The sequence below is a fragment of the Thalassophryne amazonica genome, chromosome 8 (genome assembly GCF_902500255.1).
Source record: "Thalassophryne amazonica chromosome 8, fThaAma1.1, whole genome shotgun sequence".
Lineage (NCBI taxonomy): Eukaryota > Metazoa > Chordata > Actinopteri > Batrachoidiformes > Batrachoididae > Thalassophryne > Thalassophryne amazonica.
This window is the reverse complement of record NC_047110.1, coordinates 44,515,845-44,532,198: the sequence shown is the minus strand read 5'-3', so window position 1 is coordinate 44,532,198 and position 16,354 is coordinate 44,515,845. Positions and strand designations below refer to the sequence as shown.

The 16,354-nt window shown below is 42.0% G+C and overlaps 1 protein-coding gene and 1 pseudogene across 1 annotated transcript in view; both read left to right on the top strand.

The window, feature by feature from the left end:
* tmem117 (transmembrane protein 117) overlaps nt 1–16,354 on the top strand; it is a 296,188-nt gene that overhangs the window by 57,682 nt on the left and 222,152 nt on the right. The window lies entirely within an intron of this gene.
* LOC117516415 lies at nt 16,021–16,141 on the top strand (annotated as a pseudogene).

The following is a 16,354-nucleotide window of genomic DNA, read 5'->3' as shown; positions in this document are numbered from 1 at the left end:
GAAGATTTAAAGCTACAGAGTTGTAGGATTTAGCATCATCTAGTGGTGATTACAATTTGCATTATGCTGTCACCAGTCATGATTTTTGTTTCCCTTCATGTTTTTCACTTGTTTGGCAATGGGGATTTGTGCTAACGTGACTCAAAAGTGAAATATTTTGTTGATTATATGAAGCTATATATTTCCGCACAGATCAAAGTTTATAGTGGCTGACCGGTTTAAACATCTTCAACGTGTTTAATACCTCTGCCGAGGAGATAACATGTTTGGTTGGGTTTCTGAAGTCGAACCCCAGTCTGTATATTGCTTTTATCCACCACCTGTAAAGTGGGTACCAGCCTTGACTGGGGAAGTAACCTGTGATTGACTGGTGTCCCATCCATAGAGTAATAGACTCTCATCCTCTTCATGCTGTGGTTTCTGGAGATAATCACTGACCCAATGAGCCGCAGGTCTTGTACATGTCTTACTACATACAACTTAAAAGAGTTGGATCAAAGACAAGCACAATTTTAGTTTTAGTTAGCAATGTCCTGGGATTGTGTGTTAAATCTTACTCATTTGATAAAACAAACAAACACAAACAAATAATCCAATGATAAAGCCTATCCCAGTGGTCATTGGGTGAGATACACTCTGGACAGGACACCAGCCTATTGCAGGGCCACATATAGACAGACAAACACATTCACACCTATGGTCAATTTCAAGTCAACAATTCACCAAACCTGTAAGTCTTTGGCAGACGGAAGAAGCTGGAGCACCCAAAGGGAATCCACACAAACAACATACAAATTCCACACAGATCCAACACTTTCTGGCTGTGAGGCAACATTGCTAACCACTAAGCCGCTGTGCTGCCCAATTTAAGATTAGTGAATTATAAAAATAGTTGGTTCTGCTATTTGAGTAATGAATTCATCATGTTTGATTGACGGTGTTGCTGAGATATTTTTGGAATACCAGCTATACCCCAATGTCAATTTGCCTATGATTCATATTTTATCAGTTGACATTTTCATGTTGCAGTTGTTTCCATTCCTTTTCATTATTACTGCAATTCAATTTACCAGCATAGTTTACATCATGATCATGGAACCAGTGAATGTCATGATCCAACAAACAAACAAAAAACCCATTAGTTTCACTCAATCATCTGTTAACCCCAACCCTCCTGCTGGGTCTGCAGCACAGTCTCCTGCACTGGTCTTGTTTCAGGGCCATCAGCCTCCTCTGGAACTGTTCACTCGCCAGAATATACAGCATTGGGTCCAGGCAGCAGCTTACGCTGCATGCGGCTTCAAAGAACTCATAGGAAACATAGATAATCTTGATGTTAGATGGTGTGACCAGATTGTGACTTCTCATGATCACCAGGATGATGACCATGACGTTATATGGTGCAAAAGAGATTACAAAGACAAACAGTGCAGCAGTGATGAGCCGCAGTGGCTTTCCACCCACCCGCTGGCCTCTACTGCTCCTTCTGTTCCTAGGAAGCTGCCTCAGAACCCGCACAGTCATCACATAAAAAGTCAACATGACAGCAAGTGGCAGCAGGAAACCCATTAATGCTCTGATGATTGTCATTGCCCTTAGGTATGTAAAAGGGCCCAGGATTTGATCCATACAGACTGTAATATATTCTGGACGATGAATGGTGAGGGTCACAAATATGTCGGGAATAGAACTTATAATCAGTGCAACCCATATACACACTGAGCACAACTTGGCTTTACCCACATTCCACCATCGAAGAGAGCTGATGGGATGCACTGTCCCCACATAGCGGTCGAAACTGATAAGAGTGAGGAAGAGGATGCTGCCGTAGATGTTGGTGTTGAAGGAGATCTTCTTGAACTGGCAGAAGATCTGTATGTCTCTGAAGTAGGGCCTCTGCAGGCTGAAATAAATTGTGAAGGGCAAGCTGAGGATCCACGCTAAGTCACACAATGCCAGGTTTAACAGGAATATGCTGCTCGTGCTTGAGGTCTTCTTGAAGCAGATGTAGTTGATTAGTGCTGCTGTGTTACCCAGAATGCCCAGAGGAAGAGCAAAATACAAGAGCACCAGAAGGATGTAGCAGTACCAACTGCTGTTTTCAAACTGGCTGCAGAAAACTGTGGACTGATTCAGGAACTCCAGAAGCAGCTCTAGGATTTTAAGAGACAGTACGAAAAGTTGTTTACTGCCAGAAATACCACGACTCAAGGACATTTAAATAGTTTTACATTTTTATGCTCTTTTGCATATGTGTCACAGAATATTATACCATAATGATCGAGGAATATGTTATTTTCTATGCATAATCCAGTATTTATCAGATCTTTACCAAGATCTAAAAGTGTCACCAACCCTGCTCCTGGAGATCACCTGACCTGCATGTTTTCCATGTGTACCTGCAGCAGCCACAAAGTTTTAGCCAAGTCTCATGTTTCCTAGCTTTTGATTGGCAGAGCACACCTGAAAGATTGAATTAGCATTGATAGTTTGACAACATGCAGGGCAGGTGATCTCCAAGAGTAGGGTTGACAACCCCTGCCTGACAGCAACTGGATTAATTGTTGGTCTAAAAGATGTTTTGCCACTCATCCACGTAGCATCTTCATTATTAAATGCTTTGCTCATGTTGGCCCTAAAAAGGGCTCCTTACATTCCAGAGGCCTGAAATCTTGGAGCAGACCTGATGTTTGTACACAAACATATAGTTTGGAGTCTCATACTCAAGTGGTAATGCAGATTTGGAGGCACGTGATTGATGTTTTTGCCTCAACAGAGAATGTTCATTGTGTGATGTAGTTTTCCTTGTTTACGAAGATGTTGTAAAGGGAGTTCTCGAGGCATATGGCTCCATCTTGTGTGTGTAAAAACTTCCAGGTTGAACTAGTTGGAGTAATGATATACGTAGGAGGGTGTATCATATCATACCGTACGTAGGTTTATGATGGCAGTGCTTAGAAACATTCCCATTAGTTATCAGAGAACCTGGGTAATGGATTAAGTAACCTTGAGTTTCTTTGTGATTTCAGTGTTTGTTTATTTATTTTTACGTCACATCACATCAGTGTTTTGTGGTGTTTTGGACTAGAAACCTGCTTTAAGTAAATTGAAATAATAAAGGATTATTAACCAACTGCGAGGTCTCTACGGGGAAATATCAGACCGAGGTGTAAGTACGAAAACCACCGAGGTCTGAAATTCCCGTACGGACCGAGCAAGTGAGGTTAATAATTCATTTATATATACGAGGTCTGTTAGAAAAGTATCCAACCTTTTAATTTTTTTTTCAAAATCCATATGGATTTGAATCACGTGTGATTGCATCAGACAAGCTTGAAACTTCGTGCGCATGCGTGAGTTTTTTCACGCCTGTCGGTTGCGTCATTCGCCTGTGAGCAAGCTTTGTGTGAGCACTGGTCCACCCTCTTGTTGTTTTTTTATTGCGAATAAATGTCTGAACGATTTGGAGCTTTGCTGCATCAATTTTTTTTCCAGAAACTGTGAGAGACCTCCAGGTGGACACCGTTCGGAAAATTAATATGGCTTTCAGGGACGATTTTATGGGGATTATACAGATTAAGGAGTGTTACTGCCGCTTTAAGGACGGCCCACAACTGCTGAGAGCGCGGCACGCTCCCAGCGCCGATCAACATGCTCAGACCCCGCTGAAACAACCAGATCATTTCCAACGTGAAGGCTTTGTTGATCCGGGACCTCGTCTGACTTTCACAAAAAGGCAGAAGTCGTGGACATCAGCACTTTTTCGGCACATTCCACTGTTACAGGAGTTTTTTTCATGGAAAGAAAAGCGGAGGGATGCGCCACGGAGCCATTCATTACGCGGGACAAAACCACCTCGGTGTTGGTCTCACAGGACGGCTTAAAGGTGGATTTCAGATGGATTCCGGTTGCTTTTCAGTCGTGTGATTATCCGATTGTGATTGTGCATGAGCTGGACCTGCCCCAACATGTCCTAGAAGGCTTCATCACGGCGTTGCTTTGCGCCATGCAGCTCCACCGCGACGCGCGGAATTCCTCCACACGTCTGTCTCAATGTGCTGAAAAAATGCTGATGTCCACGTCTTTTCACAATTTCTGTGCTAGTCAGACGACATACCGGATCAAGACAGCGTCCAGTTTAGAAATGAACGGCACATTCTACTGTTACAGGAGTTTTTGTCATGGAAAGAGGAGCGGAGGGACACGCCACAGAGCCGTTCATTACGCGGGACAAAACCACCTCAGTGTTGGTCTCACAGGACGGCTTTCAGGTGGATTTCAGACGGCTGTCGGTTGCTTTTCAGTCATGTGATTATCCGATTGTGATTGTGCATGAGCTGGACCTGCCCCAACATGTCCTGGAAGGCTTCATCACGGCGTTGCTTTGTGCCATGCAGCTCCACCGCGATGGTGACAAAACTCCTGTAACAGTGGAATGTGCCGTTCATTTCTAAACTGGACGCTGTCTTGATCCGGTATGTCGTCTGACTAGCACAGGAATTGTGAAAAGACGTGGACATCAGCATTTTTTCGGCACATTGAGACAGACGTGCGGAGGAGTTCCGCACGTCGTGGTCTTCACAGACGGTCAGAGCGGGTTTCCAGGGCTGCAATTCTGCTCGAGATGTTTCCAACGTGCGGTTAACCCCCGCCGACTGCGCAGCCACTGCCTTCCCAATCGAATCAATCATGTAGGGCAGCCTGGAAGGACCAATCAAAGCTGCTTCCACTTTCTTGATTTTCCGGTAGACCAGCATAGTGCCCGCTCCACACATCAAAAAGCCGGTCACCACCAAGTCGAATATGTACACATCTACGACGTCCTCCACAGAAAGCCTGTAAAGGTACATGACCTGCCATCTCCTCCACGAGTCCATCACGTAACCCGTCGCATGCGTCCCAGCAGGACAGGTCGGGTCCTCCGCCCCATAATGTCTTGTAGAAAAAATAGTGTCAGTTGCGTTCAGAGACCACTTTAACAGATCCATTTTTGTCGTTTTCCAGAAGAGCAAAGCTGCAGCCTCACAGACAACACGCCACAGAAGCAGGAAAGATAAGGAGGGAGGAAGAAGAGAAAAGTGCGTCTGTCTCGGCCGAGTGCAAGCTGGCAAAAAAAAAAAAAAAAAAGTCGTGTGACTATCTGAGAAATTGTGGAAAAGATGGGCATGTCACAGCATGTCCTGTGACACTTCAACACAAAGGCGCTTTTGCTGCGCCGTTAGCAGCAGCATGAATTTCACCGCCACTCTTTTCATGGCCAAATCTTCTGTCACAGTGGAATGTACCGAAAAAGTGCTCATGTCCACCTCTTCCGCAATTTCTCAGACAGTCACACGACTGTCCGGCATCACCACAGCGTTCACATTGGAAATGATCTGGTCATTTCAGCATGTTGATGGCCGACCGGAGCGCGGCTCGCTCTCCACCATTGTGCAGACGTCTTTAAACCGATTGTACCGCTCCTTAATCTGTGTGATGCCCATAGCATCGTCACCGAAAGCCGTCTGAATGGTTTCCACCTGGCTGTCGCCCAGTTTCTGGCAAAATTTGATGCGGCGCTGCTCTAGTCGTTCCGTCTTTTTCCTTGAAATGAAAATCCGCCGAGCGCACAACACACATCCCACACAAAGGCTGCTTACCAGAAAATGACGCAATCGACAGGCGTGAAAAAGTTCACGCATGCGCACGAAGGTTCAAGGTTTGCTCATGCAAGCACACGTGATTCAAATCCATCAGGTTTTTGCAAAAAATAAAAAGTCCGATACTTTTCTAACAGACCTCGTATATATAAAAACATGCAATCGCCCGAATATGAAAGCTGCTGACAGCTCATAGACAGAGCTCATAGTCAGAGCGGAGGTGAAGTTCACCTCCTTAAAAAAAACAAAACAACAACAAAAAAAACGACTTCGCCTCCTCTCGCACTTCAGAGCTCTGAAGCTGAGGTAAGCAGCGGCTCATCTCAGCTCACCTCTGAGCTGACGGCTGGTGTCCTGACAGAACACCGGAGCAGAGCAGGAACAACATGCTAACAGATGGTCCGGTCGTTACCTGGTAAGCTTTCAATCTGTGTTTTTTCAGATGCTGTTTAGATATCTATGGAGTATGTTCATGTCTGACTTGCTTTTTCTAATCCAAGTTTTTAGCTTCTGGTTTGTAAAGAAAATACGAGCTTCAGACTGATTGTAATGGAAACCGGTCCAATATGGGAAAATATCCGACCGATAATCAGCCAGTCAGAGTGCGCATAGCGTTGCAGTCATATAATAAATAAGCAGCTTGCCCTGTGATAGACTGGCAGCCTCTTCAAGGCCTCTCGCCCAGTGACCGGTGGGATAGGCTCCAGCTCCCCTGTGACCCTTAACTGGAATAAAGGGGTTCAGAAAATGAATGAATGAAATAAATTAATATAGTTTCCCATCTGTTTCACTGAACTATGCATTGACAAAGTAAAAGTAAGATCTTTTGGCTTCTCCATTTTTCGCTTGGGGTCCCCACAGCAGATATGGAGCTGCATGTTGATTTGTTTGACAGGTTTTACACCGGATGCCCTTTCTGACACAACTCCACATTAGGATGGATGGTTAGATGGATGGATGAGATTTATTGTCATTGTCATTACACAAGTGCAACAACGAGATTACATCCACACTCCAATTACTACAGACAAGATGCAGCAATTAATACATAATTATTACTTGTTTACCGTAATAATGGCACACATCAGAATTAAGACAACACATATACATTTGACATTGTTTATGTGTACTAAACTTGAAACAGTCCGTTTTCCGAATTGAGGCGATGAGAGTGTGTATGTGTTGGGGGACAGCAACATGTACTCGTGCTGCAGCCAGTTTGGGGGGAGTCCCAATCTCTAATTACATTACATGGAGAATGGGGAGGGGCGGTCGTGACCTAGGAACATGTGCATTAACGTCTTGACCAGCACACTGCCTGCTGTGTGGTGACAAAGTATTTAAAATACAAAGCATATTCACCTACAGCTCCGCCTGTGTTTGTACATATCAAAGAAAAGGCCAGTCTGAGCTTTCTCCCTTGTCTACAAGCGTCACTGTTGTGTTCAGGATGTGAATGCTCCTCTGTCTGCTGTTAACAATGGAACCTGGGTCTGCTGCCGCCGATGTGCCACTGTTTGCATTTAATCACAGGTAATGTATTCATTTTGCCCAGCTGAGTGGAAGGTCGCAATTTATTTTATTTAACTTCAGACCACTGATTTCTGTCTGACAAATTTTCGACAACTACTAAGAAGACATTTCATGTGTGTTTTGTTGTTTGTTTTCTAACAATTGTGTTTAATTTTACAACATAAATTACGGTTTAGGAAAGTAAAGTACAGTACACTATACTGTAGAGTTTGAGCTACTAATGCTAATTTGATATTCTTCATATAACAGTGTTTAGAATGTAAAAATGTATCACATTTTAATGGTAATTTACTGTACATTTCTTGTAAAGGTTCTAACATTATTGCTGTTACATTCCTGAATGCTAAAGCAACTTTCTACTGAAATTCAAAGCATTTCATATAGGTTGTGCTTACCCTGTTTAGTCGTGTTGATGCTGAAATGTGGTATCATGATGGATGTAGACGGCAGTCATAACTTGCCCTCAGTCCTCTGTCAGCTCTCAGCTCCTCATCTGTCCAGAGTTGTTGGCACACCTCTTTAACTGTGTGTGTGTGTGTGTGTGTGTGTGTGTGTGTGTGTGTGTGTGTGTGTGTGTGTGCGTGCGCAGTGCACAGTAATTATATAATAAAAATTAAAAAAATTTAAAAAAATCCCTGAGATACAGTGAAGTGCACATGCCACTGTGTTTTGGATGAATTGGTTTTGCTGGTTGTTGCTGTCATGATTGTGCACCTGTTGTCTGAAGGGCTGGGCACTGGGCTCCTGCATGTCTTGTGATTGAATTACTCTTATCAAACCGGTACCAGTCAGGTGACGAATGAGTATTTTTATTGTTATTTAAGTGGCAGAAGGAGTTAAAAAGGACCTCCACTTTCTCTCGGATGACAAAGAACTGCACAATCAGCATTCCAAAATCAAAAGGATGGTAATTTGGTATCAACATGCCAAAAAAAAACAAAAACTGCTTTGCTCAGATTAACACATGCAAAATACAATTTAACTTTGAAATCCACTTCAAAAACAGGTAATATACAGCCTGGTCCATAAGTATTTGGACAGTGAGATCTCTTTTTTTTCCCCATATGTACTTATGTACCACAAGCAGGTGAAATTAAACAATCACGATCTATTTTAATTCAAGGGGTTTGACAAAAATACTGCATTTAGAGGCCGCATGTAATTTGATAAACTAAATACAAGAATTATTGTTAATACAAATTATGTCTTTTCCAGCCATTTTTCTTTATACAAGTCAGAGGATGGATAATGATCAATTTCAACTTACTGAATGTGTGTTGAATTTCATTTACATTAGTCATTTAGAAAAACAAACAGTAGGGGTGGAAAAAATGTATATGATATTGCAATATTTATTTTTATGCAAAATCAAATTTGCAGTCCTAAATCAAAACAATTCAAATGTTATTGCTTACAAACAAGGTGCAGTGTATTTATTCTAGACTTAATATATGTGTGATATCACCTGATATCACTGTGTTTGAGGTGCGGTTCCATCCTTAGATGCGAGTGGGTGCTTTCTTCTGCAGGCCTCCCAACCTGTGCACCAGCATGGACTCACAAAATTTCCTGTATATTCATATTGTCAATTGTGTCGATAGCATGGCCCAAGCAGAGGGTCACCCCTTTGAGTCTGGTCCGTTGAGGTTTCTTTCTCAAATCATCAGAGGGCATTTTTCCTTACCACTCTTGCCTGTGTGCTTGCTCTTGGGGTTGGTAAGGTTAGATCTTACTTGTGTGAACTGCCTTGAGGCAACTTCCCAGAGATAAAATTGAGCACTGATGAAAATGTATTTTAAGGAGTCATCAGCCAGCGGGTACAAAAATCAAAGATGGAGCGGGTCTTTATGTGTATGTGAAACAGCTGAGATGCAGCAACCACTTACCATGAGTCAAATGCAGCCTAGGTTGAGGCCAGCTCTTTCAGCGGCAGCACCTGCACCTGTTGCCTGGCAATTTTCATGCCAAGCACAGAAAATTGAAAAGAAGACTTTACCTGCCTGATGTGTCATGACATACATTCTGATATAACATTTAAGTCAACATCCACAACCCTAAAGCAAAATATATATATATATTTTATCACTTCTTAACTAGCCACATCTATTGTTGTGAAAGATACATTGGAAGACAGTGGTTTACCTCAATAAGTGTATTTATTGAATTACCAAATATGTAATACAATGCTCCTGACCCTCTGAAAAAATGTGATGTACATTGTTTTGAGAAGAGTATTATTCACTTTTCCTCATGTTCTCACGATGCACAAATCTCAGTATATAACCCCAATTCCAATGAAGTTGGGACATTGTGTGAAATGTAAATTAAAAACAGAATACAATGATTTGCAAATCCTCTTCATATTCAATTGAATACAGCACAAAGACAAGATATTTAATGTTCAAACTGATAAACTTTATTGTTTTTGTGCAAATATGTGCTCATTTTGAAATGGATGCCTGCAACACATTTCAAAAAGCTGGGACAGGGGCAACAAAAGACTGGGAAAGTTGATGAATGCTCAAAGAACACCTGTTTGGAACATTCCACAGGTGAACAGGTTAATTGGAAACAGGTGAGTGCCATGATTGGGTATAAAAGGAGCATCTCCAAAAGGCTCAGTTGTTCACAAGCAAAGATGGGGCGAGGATCACCACTTTGTGAACAACTGCGTGAAAAAATAGTCCTACAGTTTATGAACAATGTTTCTCAATGTTCAGTTGCAAGGAGTTTAGGGATTCCATCATCTACAGTCCATAATATAATCAGAAGATTCAGAGAATCTGGAGAACTTTCTACACGTAAGCGGCAAGGCCGAAGACCAACATGGAATGCCCATGACCTTCGATCCCTCAGGTGGCACTGCATTAAACACCGACATCATTGTGTAAAAGGATCTTACCACATTGGCTAAGGAACACTTCAGAAAACCATTGTCAGTTAACACAGTTCGTCGCTACATCTACAAGTGCAAGTTAAAACTCTACCATGCAAAGCGAAAGCCATACATCAACAACATCCAGAAACGGCACCTCCTTCTCTGGGCCCGAGCTCATTTGAAATGGACAGACACAAACTGGAAAAGTGTGCTGTGGTCTGTTGAGTCCACATTTGAAATTGTTTTTGGAAATCATGGACATCGTGTCCTCCAGACAAAAAAGGAAGAAGACCATCCAGATTTTTACCAGTGCAAAGTTCAAAAGCCATCTGGTATGGGGGTGTGTTAGTGCCCATGGCATGGGCAACTCACACATCTGTGATGGCACCATCAATGCTGAAAGGTACATCCAGGTTTTGGAGCAACACATGCTGCCATCCAAGCAATGTCTTTTCAGGGATGTCCCTGCTTATTTCAGCATGACAATGCCAAGCCACATTCTGCACGTGTTACAACAGCATGGCTTCATAGTAAAAGAGTGCGGGTACTAGACTGGCCTGCCTGCAGTCCAGACCTGTTGCCCATTAAAAATGCGTGGCGCATTATGAAGCGGAAAATATGACAACGGAGACCCCAGACTGTTGAACAACTGAAGTCGTACGTCAAGCAAGAATGGGAAAGAATTCCACCTACAAAGCTTCAACAATTAGTGTCCTCAGTTCCCAAACACGTATTGAGTGTTGTTAGAAGGAAAGGTGATGTAACAAAGTGGTAAACATACCACTGTCCCAGCTTTTTTGAAACGTGTTGCAGGCATCTATTTCAAAGTGAGCAAATATTTGCACAAAAACAATAAAGTTTATCAGTTTGAACATTAAATATCTTGTCTTTGTGGTGTATTCAAATGAATATAGGTTGAAGAGGATTTGCAAATCATTGTATTCTGTTTTTATTTAAATTTTGCACAACGTCCCAACTTCATTAGAATTGGGGTTGTATTACAATATCAAACTGCATTTCTTAAGAATGAAGATATGTATCGAATCGGCATCCAGGTATCGTGATGTGTATCGCATAGCAAGATAAATATCGTCCCATCACTAACATGTTACAGCCTTATTCCAAAATGGATGAAATGCATTTTTTGTCAAACTTCTACACACAATGCCCCATAATGACAAATGTGAAAAACTGAGATTTTTGCAACTTTATTAAAAAACAAAAAAACAAAAAAACAATTAAGAAATCTCATGTACATACGTATTCACAGACTTTGACATGAATCTCAAAATTAAGCTCTGGTGCATTCTGTTTCCACTGATCATCCGTGATATGTTTCTACAGCTTAATTGGAGTCCACCTGGGGTAAATTAAGTTGATTGGGCATGATTTGGCAAGGCAGACACCTGTCTACATATAAGGTTCCACCGCTGACAGTGCATGTCAGAGCACAAACCAAGCATGAATTCAGAGGAATTGATTGTTGACCTCCGAGACAGGATTGTCTCGATACAAAAATCTGGATAAGGGTACAGAAATATTTTTGCTGCTTTGAAGTTCCCAATGAGCACAATGACCCCCCATTATCCGTAAACGGAAGAAGTTCAGATCCACCAGGACTCTTCTTAGAGCTGTCTGCCTGTCTGCACTGAACAATCGGGGGAGAAGGGTCTTAGTCAGGGAGGTGACAAAGAACCTGACTGTCACTCTTTCAGCGCTCCAGCATTCCTCTGTGGAGAGGAGAACCTTCTTGAAGGACAACCATCTCTGCAGCAATCCACCAGTCAGGCCTGTATGGTAGTTGGAAAAAAGCACATGGCAGCCCACCTGGAGTTTGCCAAAAGACACCTGAACGACTCTCAGACCATGAGAAACAAAATTCTCTGGTCTGATGAGACAAAGATTGAACTCTTTGGTATCATGTTTGGAGGAAACCAGGCACCATCCATGCAGTGAAGCATGGTGGTGGCAGCATCATGCTGTGGGGATGTTTTTCAGCAGCAAGAACTGGGAGACTAGTGAGGATTGAGGGAAAGATGAATGCAGCAATGTACAGAGACATCCTGAATGAAAACCTGCTCCAGAGTGCTCTTGACCTTTGACTGGGGTGACAGTTCATCTTTCAGCAGGACAATGACCTTAAGCACACAGATACCAAGATATCAAAGATGTGGCTTCAGGACAAATCTGTGAATGCTTTTGACCCAGCCAGACCCCAGTGACGAAGCCGATTGAACATCTCTGGAGAGATCTGAAAACGGCTGTTCACCGACCCTCCTCATCCAACCTGATGGAGCTTGAGAGGTGCTGCAATGAGGAATTGGCAAAAATGCCCAAAGATAGGTGCATCAATTGCATCACATTCAAGAAGACTTGAGGCTGTAATTGCTGCCAAATGTGCATTAACAACGTATTGAGCAAAGGGTGTGAATAATTATGTACATGTGATTTCTTCGTTGCTCATTTTTCATAAATTTGCAAAAATGTAAAAAAAATTTTTTTTTTCATGTTGTCATTATGGGGTGTTGTAAGTATAATTTTGAGGGGACAAAATAAATTCACTCCATTTTGAAATAAGGCTGTAACATAAAGGCCCAATCTCAATTCTTTTGTTCCCCTTCCCCTTGGCCCTACGCCTACCCCTTTAAAACAAGGGGTAAGGCGAAGGGGTATGCCTTTAGCCCTATGAATTGAGACACCCCTCTGCCTTAGGGGGGAAAAAAACTGCTCATCTCCTGAGTTTGACGTCATCATGTTGCGTCACTTAAAGTGCCGTCTTCACTGTTTGTCAACATGGCAACCGAAGCGCAACTTGTTGCAGTAGCCTGTTTGCTCTTTTTATTTTCTCGCCTTTCTGCTTCAGTGCAAAGAAATAGGAGTCGCAGATTTCTTCGATGCATCACAATCATGTCGGAGAATTGTGTGGTATTAATAATTAATTTAATTAATTAGTAATTGATAATAATAATTAATAGTATTAATAATTAGTTAATTACTAATAAATACTTGTTAATAATAGTAATAATTGGTATTGTTAATTGATTAATAATTAATTGATTGATTAGTAATTCATTAATTGATTGGTAATTAAAAGAATAAACACTTGAAATTTATCAGTCTATGTGGAATGAATGTATACATTGTACAAGTTTCACTTTTTGAATGGAATTACTGAAATAAATCAACTTTTTCATGATATTCTAATTATATGACCAGCACCTGTATGTATGTTTTGGGCTGCATGTAGTTCTGTTCACCTTACATTTCTTTTTCAAATTCTCCCAATTTTTTTTTGCATCCAGCCCTATTTCCTTTAGAAATGTCATTGACAAATAATAGCAGTCTATTAATACATCAGGTTATGTGTTCCACATATACATATGTGTGTATATATTTTCCACCTCACTCCCATTGATGAAACCTTTCCTCATTTTCTGCCCGAAACTTATTATGAAACGAGTGCGCTCAGGGCTGCCTGTTTGTTTACAAAATACACACGTGTTACAGACCTTGAAATCCAACAGCAGGGGTCGCTATTATCCAAAGATTTATGAACATACAAATTAACGTGCTTATCCTTTATCATGATTTTCTCCATTGTGAGATATAAAAATGTCTTATCGTAGCGTTTGTGTGTGTATGTGCATTATAACTCCTCAGCGCATGAGCAAAGTTACGATATTCTTCAGAATGACAATATACGCAACATGCATCCAGCAGCATACACGTTGCTGTCATAGACAACTGCCTGTAAAGTTTTTTGGCAAGTTATAACTTTCTAAACAGTGCCATTTGTAATGAAAGCCACTTACATTTGTGCGACTCTTTCGGGGCCATGTTTGTTTCTTTGGAGACAGCAGTAAGCTCCTCCTACCCCTCTAAATGGAGTGTGCATCCAGATTCACTCTGTTTGAAGGGGTTTGTAGCCCTCCGCCTACCCCTCCGCCTCGCTCCAAAAAGAGAATTGAGACACCCCTCTGTCTCTCGTGCCAGCGCAAAATGGAGGGTAAGGGGTAAGGGGAAGGGCAGAGGGGTAGAATTGAGATTCAGCCAAAATTTAGAAAAAGTGAAGCGCTGTGAATACTTTCTGGATGCGCTGTATGTGGATCTGCGTGTTGATTAGGCACGTTGGTTTTATGTCGGGCGCAACTTCACATTACTTGGAGAATGGGCAGGGGTGGTCTTGAACCAGGAACCTTCTGCTTTCGATAATAGTATAACATAACATAACATAGACTTGATGAATGCATGCAGAGCAATATATTGTCATTTTACAGAATCACAATTAATTTGTAGGAATTAGTATCAAACCTATGAGGAGCAGGTGTAGGTGCTGAAGATGCTGAGCATCTAGCTGTCTCTGTAACAATGTATTTCATCCTATTGGATTCCTTCTTTATTAAAACAACCTTTCTGTGCTTACTTTGTCAACAGGATGAGTAATATTGTATTAATACATTAATATTGATTTGAAAGCTATACAAGGTGTGTGTGCTGTAGAGCAAGAAACATTTTCAACTGGAAATACGTACACGTATGAACATTTTCTTTTTCCAGTGACATGCAGTAAGTCACAAAAAGATGTGATGCTTTCAGGTAATTTCATGCAAATTAAACAAAAATGTGGTCCAACATATACTATTGAAGCATGAGGCTCATTATTTTTTCATGCTCTCTTCGTGTGAACACAAGTTGAAAAAAAAAAGTGCTATTTAAACTGTTAGATAAACATTTTTATGTTGTAAATTAGAATAGTAGAGGAAGTGTGAAGTGTAAATAAATTGGACATAATTTATGTGGGATGCTGGTGAGGCTTTGGCAGCATGGTGGCTCAAACCCACATTACACATAGACTATGGGACAATTCAATTTTACCCTCTTCGTTTGTGGTCTCCATCTGGGGAGGGCATGAAAACTTCATTGTTAACTGGAAATGTTATTCCATAAATGAAAAGGGTTGTTCAATTTAATACATTTATATAGCGCAAAATCACAACAAAGCTGCCTCAAGGCATTTTACATGAGAAGGTCTAACCTTACCAACCCCTAGAGCAAGCACACAGGTGACAGTGGTAAGGAACAACTCCCTCAGATGATGTTGACAAAGAGACCTCAAGCAGACCAGTCTCAGAGGGTGACCCACTGCTTAGGCCATTCTAACAATTACAAGGTTTATGCAAAGCTGAAGAAACAGGAATCAGAAAACCAGAATAAAATAAAAAACACAGTCCATTATTGGGATGACCACACAAGCAATTGTGCCGCAGGCAGGGGGTCATCCAACACTCTGGGATGCAGGGCCAGCCTCTATCCCTCCTGCCATCAGTGGGCCCGTCCTCCCTGTAGAGTATATTCCAAAAGCAGACTGCAGCGTGGTGTGTGCAGCTTCAGCCATGGCATCTCGTAGCCAGTCCAGCACCCTGTGGTGTGCAGCTGTCAACCTTGTGAGACGTTGTCAGTACCTCGGACAAAGAGAAAAAAAAGAATCAGTTGGTTGGAAAAACTTCACCTAAGGTATGAGTTAAAATAATCAGATTTTTAATCAGCCAAAAGATTTCAATAAAGTCTTGGGAAGTGGGGTTTCAAGAGGAAAAACTGTTCAAGAGATTCCTACTTGATGACTCATGAATGCACAGGACTTCTGTTGCTACAATACTGACATGCAATGGGGGTGAGTCCATCTGGCACGTTTGAAATTGGGGCGAAGTCATTTGGGGGTCAAATTTTTAAGAGTTCACGGGAAAGAAAACCAACTCGCCCCACATGACCTTGTATAGGTGCTTTCACCCCCAAACCTTTTGCCTGAATTTCTCCCAGATGTGCAAGTTTTGCCAGGTGGAACAAGCAAATATGTGATCAGGATGTCTCAATGATCACCTGGAGCAAAATTCATCCTCTCTCCCTGTGGAGACCACGAAAATAATTTTCTAGAAGATTTTTTCACTTCATCCCATAGTCTAACGGGGCGGAATCTGCAGCCAGTCTGCTCTGTGTAAGCCTGATCCTGCCAGATCTCAGAAGCTAAGCAGTGTGAGGCCTGGTTAGTACTTGGATGGGAGACCTCTTTGGAATACCAGGATTTCTGCAGGTAAAGCTGGAGGTCTGTCTGGAGGAGCATCTGGTGTAAAACTTGCCGAATACTGATACAGATCTGGCTGTACCCGCTGTTGTGACCCCGAAAAAAGCGGGAGCAGCCGGAAGGACAACAGCAACAGCACATGGCATAGTCTGTCCCTTGAGTGAGTCGAAAATCGCGGAGGATGCCACATTGCTTGTCAAGGCCTTACAAGGTATGTACAGTAGT